The sequence below is a fragment of the Ambystoma mexicanum genome, unplaced genomic scaffold, assembly GCF_040938575.1.
Source record: "Ambystoma mexicanum isolate Mex_15411 unplaced genomic scaffold, UKY_AmexF1_1 Mex_scaf48, whole genome shotgun sequence".
In the NCBI taxonomy this organism is placed as follows: domain Eukaryota; kingdom Metazoa; phylum Chordata; class Amphibia; order Caudata; family Ambystomatidae; genus Ambystoma; species Ambystoma mexicanum.
In genome coordinates this window covers 1,082,645-1,100,791 of record NW_027182464.1, presented here as the reverse complement: position 1 = coordinate 1,100,791, position 18,147 = coordinate 1,082,645, and the positions used below count along the sequence as shown (strand labels likewise).

Genomic DNA, 18,147 nt, shown 5'->3' with positions numbered 1-18,147 from the left:
TGTAACCCGCTTGGCAGTTTCAAGATATTGTTACTTTGAGCCCACTCCTTCAGTCTGAGCAACAAACCTTTGGAGAATATCTTACTGGCAACGCCCAGTAAGAGATTGGCCTATTACAGTGGGGGGGGGGGGGAGTGTCTTAGGACTACTTGTCCAAGGAGATGGCACAATGCCTGCCTCGACAAAAAGCATAAAATATTTGGTTTCTTTCAAAAATGTGGCCCTCTCTAAAGGTGCTGTTTTAAAATACTTTCTTCGTCTTTTAGCAATTTTTACATGCCCTTTTAGACATCTGTCCAGCCGTGTACACACAAATCATTCAATCATGGTTCACATCTCTTTTCGAGATTCTACATTCTGCATTGAACCATGGGGCATCCCTTTCTGTAACCTTGTCCTCCTGAACTGGGGGACAGTGTTTACCAATTGCTCTATTCCGGATAGTTCCTGAAACCCCTAGTAAAGTTTATTTAATCCTTGACTGGTCCTATCTGCCTAACAATTTCCTACTGACCCCTTGATGTCCTCATTTCCTGTTAACAACCACTTAATGTTAAAGTCAAAGGCCTACCAAATTTCCTTTACTAAAATTGAATGTGGTCTGTTAAGTATTATTAATTAAAATGTTCTATTAACATTCTTAATTTCACTACATTTCTAATTTGTGTAGCAATATTTGTCTATCAACTGAGTGCAGCTACGTCCCGCCAAAGAATGGATATTGCTCACCATTTCATTTGATATGCACATTTTGCTCATGGCGCACAAAAGGTTGGGGACCCCTGTCATTGGCCATACCCAATAGAACAAAAACATGTAGCATTTAGAAGTTAACCTACAAATTCACCATATCGACTATATAGTTATACACACAAGTGCACTTGCATCTTAAGTTTCATACAGAAGCATGGGAGCTCTAGACACACACACTTAATCTATACATGGTGTCACCACAGTAATCACTATTGAAGATGAGCATTTTACATTTCGTGGTCGATTAGTAATATCGCTTGGATTAGGGTGTAACTAGTTTACAATATGATAGTAAAATACTGCAGGTATAAATTGCTGTGGCTATAAGATGTCTTGAATCAAACAGACTCAGAATGTGTTCAACTTTTTTTTTTATTTACCAAATGCAGTTCAACGGGCATTGATGTATAGTATAAGAATGAACACAGTTTGCAAAAATACAAATACAAAAACAAAGCAACCATTCTGTGTTTCAAAAGGTGGAGCCTTCTTTCTGGCATTGCACATTTTAGTGGCAAGCTTCCTTCTCATCACTCTGCAGTCCATAGTAGGCCAACTGTTGCCCTTGCAGACAGACCTCAAATATTCTACAAAGAAAGATAGAATATATGAATATGAATATAAATGGACATTTGAATAGGCACTCAGACCCCACCCAAAGAGCCACACCCATACAAACACTCCTCCCCCACACACACTCAGCCCCTCACACAGCATCCAGTTTCCCCAGCCCACACACTCAGCACCCATGGCCCAATTCAGCAACCAGCCGCCCACACAGGTGCCTCAACTGCCCCCCACCCTTCTCCCCAATGGCCTCCCACTCATTCGCCCTAAATTCCCACGCCACTCTTCTTCCCCAACTGCTCCTCCGCCCCTCTTCTCCCACCCACACACACAATTTCCCAGCGCATGCACACACTCACCCTACACACACAGCCACACCCGACATACACAGCCCTCCCTCTCTTCTTCCCCAACACCTTCTGCCCCCGCCATCCCACCCCTCCCAACTACCTGTTAGTACACCCCCTCCCCTACAACTGCCCCACCCGTCTGCTCCCCAGACAATACCTCCCACACGTGCACACACAAGTCAGTCCCCCAACACCTAGATCCAAAACACAGTAACCAAGCCCCGATAGACACACCCCAGTAAACAAACTCATTCAGCCCTCACAGCAGACAGCACTCAGCTGCCCCCGTTCTCCATTTGTCATTCTCCGCAGCTGCCCCCCACCCTTCTCTCCAGCCCCTCTTCTCCAATTGCCTCCTTTCCCCACACCCCTCTTCATCCCCAACTATCCTATTGCTCCTCTCTCTCACACACACACAAACACACACACAAAGATGTGCACATGCAGAAACACACACGGCCCCTCAGAGCACCATTTTATGTCTTTGCCGGACGCCCACATTTAATATTCACAAAGAATTGCTGCTCCGTCTTAATGGCTCTTGAAAGGTTTCCCCTCCTTACGTGCATGCACTAACAGGTGGCACAGAGACACACACACACACACACAGCCAGCCAGCCAGCCTTGAGGCATGGGCAGTCTGTGTGGTGGGCCAGGGCCCAGCTGTCAGAGGGACCCTGCAAAGTACCAGTGTCTGCCTCAACTGCTGTGCAACTTCCATGTACGAAGCTCGCTTGAGGCCATGGTTGTCTCCCAACCTCCTGTGGCTCTCTAGAGAGACACCTGTTCCAAGCAGTCCATCAGATGCTGCAGGACTTTTAATGAATGCTCATCACTTTTTCTTCGAGCAGCGCATTAAAGCGGGGGCGATTTACAAATGACGGCCCATTTAAGAGATCATTGTTTTGGAAGAGATGTTCATAATGTTTCTGTGTTAAGAAATGCAAATAGGCATTTGCATTCTGAACGCACACACAAACCACCAGTTAGCTGCCTAAATCTACTCTCTCCTCCAGGTCAATTACTATATATGAAACAAACAGTTTTAAATTACCTACATTCTTTTTTTTTGGTAAAATCTAATGAAAATATCGCATCATATATGAATCCTGCATTTGACTAACACTTAAACACAAACAGGTAACCTTTTTCACACATTACATATAATTCGACATTTTCAAAACTCAAAGGTCATTATTTTGCATTTTGCTGAATTGCTTTCTATTATTTGTAGTCTTACAAGTCAAGAGGGGGGAATAATGCGACAAGTTTACACTTTTTTCTTAATATATTGACGTAATGATTTATATATTTGAATGGGTACCTTACTATGGCCACTGAAGGCATAAATCTTGGGGTCATCTTTGACTCCTCACTCTCCTCACACCTTGAACCTTGCCAAGAAGGCCCATTTTCAACTCTCCCTTCCCTCATCTTCCCCCCCGAAGCTCTGTCTCTAGCGCTCTGGTCCTCTCCAGGCTGGATTACTACAACAGCCTCTTCCTCAACCTGCCCCTTTCTTCACTCTGTCCTCTACGACTAATCCAGAATAGGGCTGCAAGACTTATCCTTAACCTCATGCCTAGGGACTGCATCTCTCTAGCTCTAAAATCTCTCCACTGGCTCCCGGTTGCTGCAAGGAGTAAATTCAAGACCCTTTGCATCATCCAAAAGGGTGCCTGTGGCCGGGGACCACACTACCTGCAGTTCTCTCATGAAATACTCTCCTTCCAGATCCCTTCAATCTTATCACTCCAACTCTCTGCTGGTCAAACATTTCTCCAAGCAGAGAGCTGGGGCAGATACCCCTCCTCAGCTTGCTCCCTCCTATGGAACAGTCTCTGTATCTCTCGCTGTCTTGAACCGGACAACCTTAAGTTCCATAAACAATTCAAGACCGTTCTCTTCTCCTTCCCTCGCTACCTTCTGTGCTAACCATCCCCTCTGTCGCTGAGATTGGCGGCCTGGTCCCTCATGAGTCCAATAGTATTCTGGCCTTCTGCCCAATTGGCACCAGCATCCCCCCTGCACTGCCTTCTGGGCAAATTCCGCCTGTCGGGTTGTTTGCCTCCGGCCTGAACCTGTTGGGCGGTATACCTCCACCCTTGCACTTTCTAGGGAATATTTCACTACAAATTGCTGGGTTAGAAAGGTGAGCACCTTTAATACTTGGCCAGAGTATTTAATGAAAAATGTCCTCAGGTTATTTTGTCTTTTGTCTGGTGCACTTTAAAAGTCAAGTGACCTACATTTGTATCTTTATTTTTTTAATGTACTTATTGAGCACATGTTAGGTTCCTTTACAACAAAAGGTGATTCCAGGTGCACAAGGCAAGGGGTGGGAGGGACAGGGGGAAAACAAATACAACGTTCCCACTAGGCCTTGTGACATTCGTATTTTGCAAGTGCAGTAAGAGAAAGTGCAGGGGGTAGGAGGCAGGTCAGGGAGGATGGATGGGGTAAGGGAGAGGGGGAAGTGCAGGCGGGAGGGGGAAGTGCAGGCGGGAGGGGACCCAGGGGCTGGGCAAGTGCTATAGGGAGCCCAAGAGGTCAAGTGCCTGGGGTACCAGGGGCGAGGGTCAAATAGTGCATGGACAGGGTGGACCAGACTCAGCAGGCTAGTCAAGAAAGGGTGCCCCATATGGTGGTGGCGTCGCCTTAGTGAGGTGGTCTGGTCTTGCTGTAGACCCAGATTCAATGTTTTAGAGTGAAGACTCAGTGTAAAGACACAGTGTACCAGGCCCAAGGCCTTTAGGTAATGACAGTGCAGCCATGCCCACAGCCTTTAGGCAGTGTCACAGTGCCTCGACGCCCACAGACTTGAGTGTGGGCAGGGCCATAGCTTTTAGGTAATAAAACACTGCAGAAAGCGGACAGGCCCACACCATTTACGCAATGACAATGCAGCCAGGCCCAGGCCCAGTATATGAATGAGCATTTAAAAAAGGTAATCAACACTGGAAAAATAGCCTGAGAAAGGGGTATTTCCAATAACTATGTCCACCTTTTAAACCGAACAATGTATAGTGAAATATTCCAAGGAAAACAAAACCCAAAACAGGAGACGTGTGCTTTGATGCCACTTATGTAGTCTTGTAGGTAAACATGTGCACTGGAAACCTGACAACCTGGGATGAAATCCTAGTCGCTGAACACTTGAGTGAGCAAACTTTAATGTGTGCCTCAAAGACATCCAACAGGAGCTGCATTCGCCCTCAATTGGCCCACCCCTTCTCTCCTTAACACCCCCAGTAAGAACGCTCAGTGGGTTGAGCACTCGCTGCTGCGATCTTTGTGTGATCGGCAGGTCCGATTCCCAGCAAGGCAAACTCAGTCTTTCGAGTACCAACTTCGGTTGGGTGATATTGTATGTAAATATGTTCTATGTAAAGTGCTTTGGCGAAAGGGCCATATAATAGCATCATTATTCTCCAACTGCCACCCAATGCCTTCACCCCAACTCCCTTCGTCCACTTCTACCTCAAACACCTCTCCACCTCCCTCAACTGCCCCATTTCACCCCCCAACCGCTGTTTTTCTTCCCCAACTGTCCCATCTTTATCCTCCCAAGTGCCCCCTTCTCTCACAACTGCCCCTCACTCCCTCTCCAACTGCCCTTCTCCCACCATCAGCCCCCAACCCCCACCTCCCTTCTCCCCCATCACCTACCCCATCCTCACCCAGCCCTTTTTTCCCCAAACTACCACTTTTCTCTCAACTATGACCCCACCTCCTAAATGCCCCCACCAACCCCCCCAAACAACCTCTACACCCCCTCTCCCACAATTGGCTCCCAGATCCCCTTCGCTCTCAATTGCCCCCCATGACCAATTGCTCCTTCTCCCTAAATTGCCATCCCATGCTTACTCTCCAACTGCCCCCTTCTCCCACAACTGCCCTCAACCCTACTCCCCAATTGCCCCTCTCCCTCAACTGCCCCAACCATCGCCCCAATTTCACAATCTCCCCTGCTACCCCCCATCAATAGCACCTCCTCCCTCAACTACCCCAGCCCTTCACCACATCTGCCCCTCACCCCTTTTCCCTCACACACCCACGAAGTCCCCTCCACCTCCGCTCTCTCTCTCAACTACCCCTCCATACCCAAATGCCCTGAAGTGGGAGAATGGAAGACCAGGCTCCCGTCCTTCACCTCTCGCGCTTGGCCTAGAGGGTCACGGCCCAGACACCCGCCGCGAGAAGAGTTTGTCCATTTACCAGACGACCAGGTACCCTGGTACAGGAACATACGGATGTGTCCATCTGCCTGCCCAGCAGCCCGCACTGGCCATGCCGACACCTGCGGCTCGGATCAGCTAGACTAAAATCCACACGTCGTTAGAGATGCCATGACGACCTAGACAACGGGAAGCACATCTGTACAAATATACACACTGAACATTTCCACACCAATATACACGAAGAACATACTCAGTGCTCTGACGTAGGCGACAGGCATATTCACGGACGTGCATCTTTATTATTTTTACATAGGCTTTCAGGATGCAGAAACGCAAGACGCGTCATGAACTCATCTATAACGCTTGCTCACGCTTCTCTTGAAACCCGTTACCACCATGAGAGGTATAATGGAAACACGATACTGGTCATGGAAATATATGCAATTATAACCTAAAAGCACCTATGCACCAAACGGACTATTTATGCACCAGGCCCGAGTAGGCCTCAACCAAGAGCTCCCGTGGACATTAACAAAGCAAGAGTCAGGTTGCTGATCCTGCAGAAAGAACCCGGTGGAGCAACCAGCCAAGGTCGAAATGTTGCAAACCCACATTCCAAGAACAAATCATCAAAGGCACGATGTTGCAACCTCGCACTCCGCGCCCCAACGATAAAGTCACGCCGGCAAATTAAACCAGACGCACAGTAGAAAAAACAATATTAATTGTGCAGAATTCTGCCTCTTTCACGGTCCCTCCCCACGTGACCAAGCCGAACCTGACGAGATGCCAAAACCCAGGAGAGAAAAGGCGTCTGGGTCCCTCGCTACGAGACACAGGCCGATACACTTGAAAGGATCAATGGACATCTGCTACAGTGAGAGCGGTCAGCCTTCCACCTATGAATAAATCCTCACATTGTCTGCACGTACCCATATTGAAACATTGTTGCAATCACAGGTACACCGAGAGCTGGGAACAACGGTGGTCCCAGGCTGGGAAGCTCACGAGTGCACCAATCAGAACATGGGGCTCTTATCTCAGACGTCAGTAATATTAGCCAATCCTCAGGAGTCTTCATGTAACAATTCTTATGTATCTAATTGTAGGGACAACCCAGATATACCACCTGACTACACCTTGTCCACTAATATCATTCTCTATATGTGTACTATACTAACCCTACCACTCGAGCAACCAATTAAGAGTGGCGATAGGTTTTTTGTTAACTTTCTGAAGTGACGCAAGTAGCGCGTCATAATGCAGTAAAAAGGGCCTGCGAGCCCCACGATTGTGTGTGTGTCAGGACGAACGCGTACGCTCCTTGACCCATCCCTGCCGTTTTGTCTAAATAAACAGCAGAGTCACCTTGCTCCTTGTGTGTGTCTCATACTCTATCTCATCTGGGATATACGGGAGGAGTTGGGGCCTCCCTGCCCGGAGGTCTGCGGACGGCCCGGCCGACCCCGGCAGAATTTCCCCCCCGACAGCCCCATCTCCCCCAAAAGTGGTTTCTTCCCTAGCTGCCCTGCCCCTCCAAGTGCCCCATTCTCACCCAGGTGACCATCCCTTCTCCAGACCGCCCCTTCTCTCTCCCACACAACTGCCTTCCAATCCCCTTCTCTCCCCTACCCCTTATACTGACCCATCCCCTTCTCCCTCAATTTTCTCCACAGCCCCATTCTCCCCGATTTCCCCCTTCTGCTTCAACTGCCCCTAACCCCCACCTATGGCCCTCAGTAACTACCCCACCCATTCTTCAAGTGCCCCCTTTTCACTCAAGTGCCCATGCCTATTCTCCTCCAATACGAGCCCCTTCACCACAAACTGCAACTCTCCATACCCATCTGCACCAATTCTCCCCTTCTCACCCCATCCACCCTCCATAACTGCTTGCCCTTCGCACCCAACTGCCACTCCACCACCAACTAACCCCTTCTTCGACGAAGGGCCGATAACTCCAACCCAGAAACTGTAAAGGGACTGCTATTACACCGTAGTGGAGTCCTTTTATGAACGACGAGCGGGATGCTATTTAGCAACAATATAGCCAGTTTTGCTGATCAGATTATAAATCAAGGTTATGAATGCAGTAAAACATGCCTGCCAGTGTGTGTTTAAATCTGCTTTCAGTTTTTAACCTTTATTGAGCATCTGAACAGAAAAGGCACAAGATCCCCATTGCTGCACACAGCAAGACGACCTACCCCTCAATCCCCAGAGTAAACGAGCCCTTTGTCTGCCGAAAACAGTATGCCTTACATTGATTCACATCTCTGAATTATCGCTGTAGCTCCAAAACTCCACAAGCACCCAATACCATTCCTTTGTTAACTTAAGCAAGTGAGGAAGCACACGTGGAGCCCATCCAAACAGAAACACCAGTCCCCTATCCTGACTAAATAAGCCTACGAGCTACACAAAATCACTCCTCATGCCCAGTTTCACTCAACTCATCTTTAAAAGGAAAGAAAATTACCTCTGGTTGATCCAAATGTGCGTGCTCCCAAGCCAGACATCTATGATTGCAGTCACCTTTCATCCAGTGTTGCCAATTTAGAAGGAAAAAATAAGCTGAATGCCCCCTCAAAACAAGCCGACTCCAACCAAATAAGCTGAAAAAACAAGTACATCTCTAAAACACTGTGATAGGTCTCAAAAGTAAAACAAATACAATAAAGCAAATATACATAGAGGTAACACAAATATAATGTTAGAACCAAAAGCATTTATTAAAATAGCATTTTATTTTTCTAACAATGATTGTCTATTTTAATTTCTTGTATGCGTATGTGTATGACTGATAAAAGCACATCATTGGCCAGGGTGTTAAGTTTAATAACCAGTGGAGATGAGCAATTAATGGGGAAACTATAAACTGTTGGGTATTTTGTATAGATTTGGGGCCTAGCAGTATTTTCTTACCACCAAAATGAAAATAATATCAGTAATAATCACTCTTTGCATTCAGATTAGATTTGGTATATAGTACTACAGTATACATACATTATTTCTGCACACAGATACATTTCGTGGTATACATTATGTTGGTATGCGTTATTGGTGGTATTTCTGGTGAGCATAATTCCTTTGTTTTATATGTGGCCCCAATATCCAGAACCCCTTATTTTTGCTTAGTTTGTTCGTGTGATCACTAGAGAGGCCTCAGGCTTACATTTCAGGAACACATTTTCAATTGGAGTGCCACCATGGGCTGTCCTCACTGACTTATCAACGGCAGCGAGCTAACATGTGGTATTCATCACCAACTTATCTACATCGGTGAACTATGTCCAGGTCCTCTCTTTCTGCTGACTCATGTACCTCCAGCAGCAGTCTATTTTATTATTATGTTCCGTTCAGAAAACACACACTTATATACTGAATGGAATCATGCACACAGCTATCACTAAGTCTTATTTTTAGCTACCTTAAAAATGACAATTGCACCGTCTAAACCTCTCCCCATATTATCAGTACTGTAATGGTAGATGCACAAAGAAAGGAGAAAAATAAAACACACTACCCGTCTGCTTTCAGATATTTTTGTGTATTATAAAAAATTGCATTTCAACACGATCTTACTCTTTTTACAGATATAAATGGAAATTGCACAGTAACAACCTTATCTGTAACAAAATGAAAAAAGAGCGGCGAGAACCTATTCAATTTGCAACATTAAACATGTTGATAAAACACTGGCGTTCCCTCTTCCACGCTGACTGAATAGTTTCGCACACATACGCACTGCCCCCACACTCTGTAATTTAATTACCAAGCCTGTCCAGCATGTGAAATTCTTCGGCTGGTCGCCTTCTGGAAGAGGTTCAATGAATTCTTCTTAAATCACCCCAGCAAGGACGAGCATCTGCCGTCACTCAAACTGGGCCTTATTGACTGGAATTCCCAGTCTCTGCAGCAGTGCACTGGGATCTGCTTTTTCAATCAGGAAACTCCCCAGCCACCAGCCAGGTCTTTCTCCCAGCTGTGTAAAATGTCTTCTTCCCCGGGGGGAAAAGCTCTGTTACAGCCTACCAAATGAGTTCAACCAATAAAATTCAATCATGTCCTACCCTCCTTCTCTTGAACAATGGCTTGGCTTATACAGTTGCAACTGTAACCAAACTGATTTCCTGCTTATTCGAGTCTTTGCTTCCTGCAAATACTGTGGACAGAGCACAGATAGAAGCAAAGAAAAAAGAAATATGGATGCGTGTTTAAAATGACTTTCAGAGCCTGTCCTTTTCCATCTCATTTTGCACTGGAGAACACATTATATTATTAACGAGTTAGAAATCGTTAGTATTGTTAATGAGGTTAGTTCATTAATCCTCAAATGTGTCTCCTGCAACAGAGGAATTTCAGGTGAAAAAAAAATATATGCTTTTAAATGTGAAAAATTATTTGCATTTTAGATGTAGAAATCGTTTTTGACTGAATAGCCTGTTTTCATTTACATGTCCATGTCACACTGGCAACACATGCCTTGCTGTACCATATTATAGCAATGCACCAAACCCATGCAGTGGTGCTGCATGAAAAAAAATGCTAAATACTCTTACTCTTAAATACTCTTACAAAACCCAATCAACAGAAGTAGAATGGGCAAATAGACAGATGGTGGCATTGTAGAGTGGAGACAGTATAATAATAATAATTTTGCATTTATATAGCGCTACAAACCCTCAGGTATCTGAGCGCTGCTTATTATTACCCACGGTGTGTGGTGCTCATTTATCGACCTCGGAAGGATGAAAGGCTGAGTTTGGCCCTGCCGGGATCCGAACCTGTGTTAGCAAGCTCTGCACGGATGCCAAAGTGAGCACTCTACTTGCTGTGCCACTTGACCGGCTATAGAAAGTACAATCTACCCGGACAGAGGAGATTGTGCCATAATGGAAAGGTGCAAGCATAATAGAGTTCACAAAATGCTGGAGGAATTAGGTCTGTAATACTATGCTGTTTTTACCATACAAACAGCCTTTGTGAGGGCTTAGGTATGTAAAGATCTCAAATTGACCATGGCCATGCGTGATAAAGCCATCCAGACATGTGGTTTTTTTTCTTTGCATTATGGGAACTTTACGTTTTTGATTGAGGAAACTACACGTTACAGAATTCCAAGGAAAACAGACCTTCATGGCCACAGGAAGCTTGAGTGTCTGGGGTATGTCAATCATTCCACAGTTGGTTAGTACTTTTGTGCGAGACACGCCAACTATAATCAACTTTATTCCGATTTCATAGACATTTGTAATGTACACGTTCATTAAGTATGGGGGCCGTCCCCCATAAAAGGAACAAAATGAATGCCTGTTAGTTTGTGGAACAATTACAAGCCAAGAATGGATTTGTAATTGTATATGCCACATTAGCTTTCTGTTATCAGCAAGTCTAGGTGGGTCACTGGGTTTACCATGTATCCTGTGTATTCACATCGGTAATGACACGGACACGCAATGAGGTGTACTGTCAACCAAATGAAAATGTCCCTCAAGTGACACATGAATAAAAAAATGTAAACCGATTGACATTGTGTTTAGAATGCTTTCCAGCTGCATTTGTAGCTCGCGTGTGTTTATTGCAGCGTGTAATTTAATCACTGTATGTTGAAGGGGAAAGCCTTTATCGAGGATGTTTTGAAGATAACAAATAATGCTTGGAGAAAAGCACGTCGAACGTATGACAGACTAAAATGCTGCATGCGCCCAACAGGGCAGTACCTTTCATATTACCACTCTTGCCCTACTGGTCAGACCAGTCTGGTCTCATTATGCTTTTAGCGAGGCATGACTTTATCCTCATGTCTTTGCCCTCTGGGTGTCCAGGCTGCAGTAATTACAACCCCCAGCCTAGGCTTTAGCCACAGGCTCTCCTCAGCCGCTCTGCTAATGTAGCAGCAGGGGTCATTTCATTCAAATGAAGATAAGAAGGCCGACAGTGACGGCACAGGGAAGTAGTTGACTCATTCATGTTATGAAGCAGGGCTGTGAAGTGATTCTGCTTGTTGCGGATTTTGTCTGCTTGAACTAAACAAGTGCAAAAGTAAGCGCTTATTGGGGGTAATAAGCGAACAAAAACCGCAAAGTGCAACCTGCAAAAATGTTAAGGCGACTTTGGGCAAAAAGAAGCCCAAAGTTCCTTATAATAAGCACAGCTGGCAACACTGCTTTCTTCTCTTCCAGGTAGAGACAGCACAGCAGCAACATAAAAGAAAGACCACAGTGCGGCATTTAGGTAGACACAGATGAAAGAATCATTTCCTATATCTGTGCTTACTCTTGGATCTCTATTTGCGCTCAGCTTCTCTCTTTCTGCCTTTGGACTATTGGACTTTGCTCATAGGCCCAGACTGGAAAAACAAAAAAAAGCAAAAAGGTTGCCCTTCTGGTCTAACAAATGCATGCACACCAAGAGCTTTAGATGTCACCATGACATGGTCATCAATATGCCCTTTGCTGTGTATTCTGGCACTTGTTTGTTTTCCCCTTTATACATATAGTTTCACAAAGCAAAAAAATGCAGTGGAAAACCATAGAGCGCAACAAACCATAATTGTATTTTTCGAAGACCTGTAAGACATTTTTAATTATATTTAGATGTGGTTCAGGGGGTCTTTGTGATGTGGTTGTAAATCCTGTGACATAGTTTTGATGTTTCTGTGGTTGTTAATTCTAAAGCACACTTTGGCTCACCTTACGGTAGCACAAGCCGAACGCAAAAGCATGACTCTGCCAGTTGCTTGGGGATGCAGTATTGAAAAGGTAAAGTTTCCAGTACTGTCAAATATTTAAAGGAGTCTCGGGACATTATAATATTATGAGGTCTAGGAATGTATCCACATTTGGTTTCATCCTCGTCTGATGTTGTCCCAGGAAAGGGATAGGACCCGAGCATTATGCACAGCAGAACTGAAAAGCAATGATGTGGTACATGTATGGACATGCCAAAACACACAGGACAATCCTTGTGCATAGATGCTTTTCGGGTCGACGTATGCTTTTGAACCTAAGCACATCTATATAATACATTATGTGTTCGGAAACTATGCATGTTCGCAAAACCTCTTAAATCTCAAATATTCCTCTTACCCTAAAACACAACTTCATACTACATAACTCTAATGCAACACTAGACCCTCACAAACCACCAGGAACTACACACACTTAACAAGAAAACAAACCTTTCACAAAATACATGCACGCCCAAAAAAACATCACCGTTTGTCGGTGTTCCAGAATATACATTGCCACCAATATTCATTCTTGTGTAATGTTGTTCTCAAAAGAGAGCCTTCGTTCCCTGGATAGAAAGCTACAACGCTAAAAACCAATTCCTTTTGCTTTTTGACCCTCTTACCATTCCAGTGGTATATTCCTTTTCTAGAAAGGGTCAGATCGGGCCTAACGGTTTCAGTGGTGCCAATTACTGTCCCACTTTCTTCAGGGCCACAGCATGGATTAACATGCTGCCAAAAAAGAGAGTTTCAAATGTCTGAGCTTCTATCAACCCACCTGTATATAAAGCATAAACGGGAAGGGAGGAATAGGGGGAAGAGACATGCGCTGGTTTTATTCCTATGTTATTTTCCAGCATGCTCTTATTTAGCTTCTGTACATTATGGGGAGGTAGCATTTATTACCCTTATTTTGCTTGTATCAGACTCACTGAATGGATTAGGTGACTGATAGTTTTCACGGATGCGTATATAGTGTTGCATTCCGATGCATCCTGGAATAATACATACAATTCTATCAGTTTCCAGGGAACTGGGGAGGGAATTCAGATATCACGCGTGTCGTTATTGATTTAAATATATTCTCGTGTGTCTTATTTAGAAAATATGTCCAATTGGGAATGTTCACACGATACATCGTTCGGGATCTAAATCCACCCAACACATGGGTGAGGAGGGAGAAGAAAGACAACAGCCACACATCTTACCTGATGGATTAGGTGTCAGTAGGGCGAGAGGTCTGCAAGCGTAAGTGCAGCTGGATACGGAACGGTCTACTGGAAAGCTGTCCGTTCCGAGCAAAAACATCCGCATACGTCCTTGTCGTGCAGGCGCTGCGCCAAGGCCTGCACTGGAAGGCGGACTCGCGGGCGTCAAAGAAAAAGGGCGCCATCTTAGAACGGCATCTAGATACATGCATTCAGCTCCGAAACGCCACATCTCTCAAACGTTTTGCAGAATGCATAGACACGATCATTGTTAACAATGATTTCGTCATTGTTCTTTTTGCGGGTTGAATCACGTACAAGATAATGCTGATTTTTAAATTCATATTTTTAGATTCATTAATCAGGTTGAGAAATTAACCGATTAATTTCCTAATTAGTGGTATCCTATTCAGATAAATGTAAATGTTAAACGCTAGGCCCGAGTTCTCTAGGGGAAAGGAATGTGTATTTGCTGGATTGTCTTTACACATAGTGAAGAGCCTTGCACGAGAACCTCAAACTCCGGCCTCATGGTCTTGGTGTGTATTCCTACTAGAATGCATAGATCCACCTCAGTGTGGCCAGTGTCTACCAATGTGTCTGCTCATTCAGGCCATTACTATCAGTTTTTAAACAAAAGATCCATAATTGTTCTCGTCTATATAGCAAATTGTGTATATACCCGCCTCTCTTGGGAATGGCTAGTTTTTCGATGACCGTCCAAGTAATATAGTGGGGCCATGTTTTTTCAGACCAAAGTGCTCCACCATCGGAGCTGGCTGATTTTTCGTGTGAATGCATGACCGATGCTCTGCCAATCTCGTTTTTAAAATCGGTCGTGTAGTCATACCCACATATCGTAACATACATGGACATGTAATCAGGTATAATACGTTGCCTCTTTTGCAGTTCGTTAGTGTTCGAGTCCATGCAAAATGCCAGCCAATATCAATGGTTACGATCCTGGCTGTGTTTGGAAATGCGCTGCACTATCCGCATGGTGTAAGCCCGGTTGGAGGTAGTTGGTTCCACATGGTGGTTGCTATGCATTCTTTCGGTTCTTTAGACGGATGTATTAGCGCATCTCGTAAGTTCTGCCTCCTCTTCATTGCAAATCCAGGTTTCTCCAGCACAGTGTCACCAAACATTCAAGATGGGCCAAGGATTAAGGATTTCTTTCTTGATTTTATTTACAATTGAGGAAAGAAAACTCAAGACCGCTGTTATTTTATCATTGGGCTCAATCCTTGTGTCCTGTTGTTCCAACTTTGTATCTCTGGGAATATTTTTGGCACTTTTATGGGCTTGTTTAATAGTATGTCTAGGATATCCACAGGCAGCTAGCTTTGTGGCTAAATGGCCCGAATGGCTGTCATAGTCAGTCGTACTAGAGCAGTTCCTTCGGTAACGGAGGAACTGCCCAAAAGGTAAGTTCTTCCTCAAGCTCGGCGGATGGTAACTGTCAAAAAGTAACAGCTAGTTTCGATCTGTAGTTTTGTAAAAACCTTGCTGGTAATTATTCTGTCTCTTATCTCTAGATGCAAATCTAGGAAACGTATGGAGTCTTCACTATGTGTTTCAGAGAAGGTTAGGAATCTTTTCTGTTCATTCAGCCACAACATGAAACTCTTTAGGTCATCTTTGTTGCCATTAAACACCATGACAACGTCATCTTTGTATCTTGACCACATCTCTATTCTTGAGGACCAAGGGTTTGAGGTATTGTAGATCACTTTGTCCTCGAAGTCTGCCACATACAAGTTAGCCAGGTTCAGTGCGAATGTAGCACCCATCACAGCGCCTGAAGTTTTGTTCGAAAAAGGAATCCTCATGTAGAAAGACATTCTTGGTTAATGCAATTTCTGCCAATTGCATAATTAAACTGACTGGTGTGTCCATCGGTGGGTTTTTGTTTGGGAGTACCCTTTCAACCACTTTAAGTGTTGCCATTTGAGGTATCTTGGTGTATAGCGACTATATCTAGAGTAACCAAAAGTTGTGATTCTCGATAAGAATGATCGATTGTTGATCAGATGGAGGACAAACGTCATGCCGTTGAGAAGATTTAATTTTACACACCTCAGGTTTTCTGAAGAAATCGACGAATTGTGACGAAGGTTCTAAAATTGAACCTATTCCCGACACGATAGGTCTTCCAGGTGGAGGTATTTTACCTTTATGTATGTTAGGTAAGGCATAAAAGGTAGGTTTTCTTGGTGTCTTGGGATTCAGGAATTCGTATTCTTTGTTACATATGTGTCCTTTGGCACTTGCTTCCTCTAAAATAGGTATAATTAGTTGACAAATACCTTCAGTGGGGTCGCTTCCTAGTTGTTTGTAACTGGTGCGATCTCCCAGGAGATCTAAGACCAGCTTTCTGTAGTCTACAGTATCCATGATTAAAGTAGCTCCCCCCTTGTCTGCAGCTTTTATTGTAATGTCATCATTCTCAGCCAAAGATTGTAGAGCCACTTTATCTTTTTTTGTGAAGTTGTTCTAACCATGTTCTTGTTCCATTTCTTCCAGTTTTTTGTTACTGCTTTCTCAAAGGTAATTGACTCTGCAGTGATCCCATTTGACACTGGATAATAAGTGGACTTGCCTTTAAGGTTGGTTGCACTCTGTTCACACTTGAAGTGTTTGGTCCACTCCCACTCCCACTCAAACTGCCCAAACTCCCACTGCAAAAGGTCCAGTTATGGGGTCGTCTAGGGCGGAAAGCCTGAGCTCAGTTCTTGTTTTAGTTGTTTAATTGTTGTTGTCCACTTGTCATTGTCGTATTTTTGCTTTGGTCCTCGTAATATTCTTCTGTGGTGTAAGAATACACCTTTTCTTGGGTGAAGGTGGCAAGGTCTTTTTTTCAATTTGAGGACTTTCTTATTGAGGTTGAATTCCTTGAAATCTTTCATCGATGCATCAAGCTCTTCCAGGACTTTTTTGTAGTTAGCAAGGATGTTGGCTGTTTTTAGAGAGTCTGGTTTTTCCTCAATCTCTTTCATGATCTTTTCGGAAACCAATTTTGCTGAGCTGATAAGGACCAGCCAATCTCTGGTGCACTTGTTCGAGATGTAGCTCCAGTCCTTTCTGAATTCAATTTGTTCAAGGAAGATCCATGGTTCGATTCGAATTATTAAACTCATGGGTGCTGTGCTGCATGCGCACAGAGATATTCGGTCATCATCGCTGCGTGAAGCTCAGTCCTAATTAAAAAAACAATTCCAGCACCTCCTGCTCGTTCCATTCGTCCACATTAGTTCCAATTGCTGCAATGTTATCCGTGCCTAGAATTGATGGAATTGCCAAAATGCCTTTCACAGTTTCTTCAGCATATGCCAGATATTGTGGCTCTGCCATCTTGGCTGGCGTTGTATCTCTGTCTATTTAGAAAAAAATGGGATTCTCCAACCTCCTCAAATGATGGAGATGTGTCTCCTGGCGTCTGTATATACAGTAGAATTAAAAAATGCTACACTTAATGTAGGGTAAGTCCACAGCCCAAGGCTGTCAGAAGGACCAAAAACACACGTTTTGGTCTAATCGGGGAGTATACACCTGCCAATTCCCCAAACTTTAGTATCACACAACAGGATCACAGGTTTACAATTTCAGTTATTAAACATTTATACCAAACGTGTAACATTCATCTGACATGCCCTCCAACAAATCTAACTAAGCCCTCATAGAATAGCTACCCCTAGGTTGCGCTGATGGGCCGCTTATCTAGACTGAAGGGATAGGAAAAAAACTGGCCCCATCTAGTTCTAGTCACCATTAATTTTACAAAACACTTTTTCTACATGTGTTCTTTGCTTCGCAAATGAAATTATTCACTTTTATTCTTTCCTTGCTCTGCATTTGCACACCCTAAAAAATCATGCAAAACAAAAGTTTGCTTCGACTAAATTAAAACATCACCGTTTGTCAGTGTTCGAGAATATACGTCGTCACCAATATTCATTGTTGTGCAATGTTGTTCTCAAAACGAGAGCCTTTGCCCCCTGGGTAGAAAGCTACAATGCTAAAAACCAATATCTTTTGCTTTTTGACCCTTTTACCATTCCAGTGGTATATTTCTTTTCTAGAAGGGGTCAGATCGGGCCTACCAGTTTCAGTGGTGTCAATTACTCTCACACTTCATCAGGGGCGCAGCATGGATTAACATGCTGCCAAACAAGAGAGAGTTTCAATTGTCTCTGAGCGTCAATCACCCCACCTGTAGATAATGCATAAACAGGAAGGGGGGGCGGGGGAGAATAGGGGAAGAAACATGTGCCTGTTTTATTCCTATGTTCTTTTCCAGCATTCTCTTATTTAGCTTCTGTACATTATGGGGAGGTAGCATTTCTTAACCT

General features: G+C 44.3%; 1 long non-coding RNA gene across 2 annotated transcripts in view; it reads right to left on the bottom strand.

Moving 5' to 3' along the window:
* Positions 1-1,116: 1,116 nt before the first annotated feature.
* The window catches only part of LOC138560710 (uncharacterized), a 46,846-nt gene continuing 29,815 nt past the window's right edge, over positions 1,117-18,147 (bottom strand). For both annotated transcript variants that reach the window (XR_011299175.1, XR_011299176.1), the window contains 2 exons: positions 8,331-8,466; positions 1,117-1,340 (listed from right to left, as the gene is read on the bottom strand). This is a non-coding gene — a long non-coding RNA (uncharacterized lncRNA). The remainder of the gene's footprint in view (positions 1,341-8,330; positions 8,467-18,147) is intronic.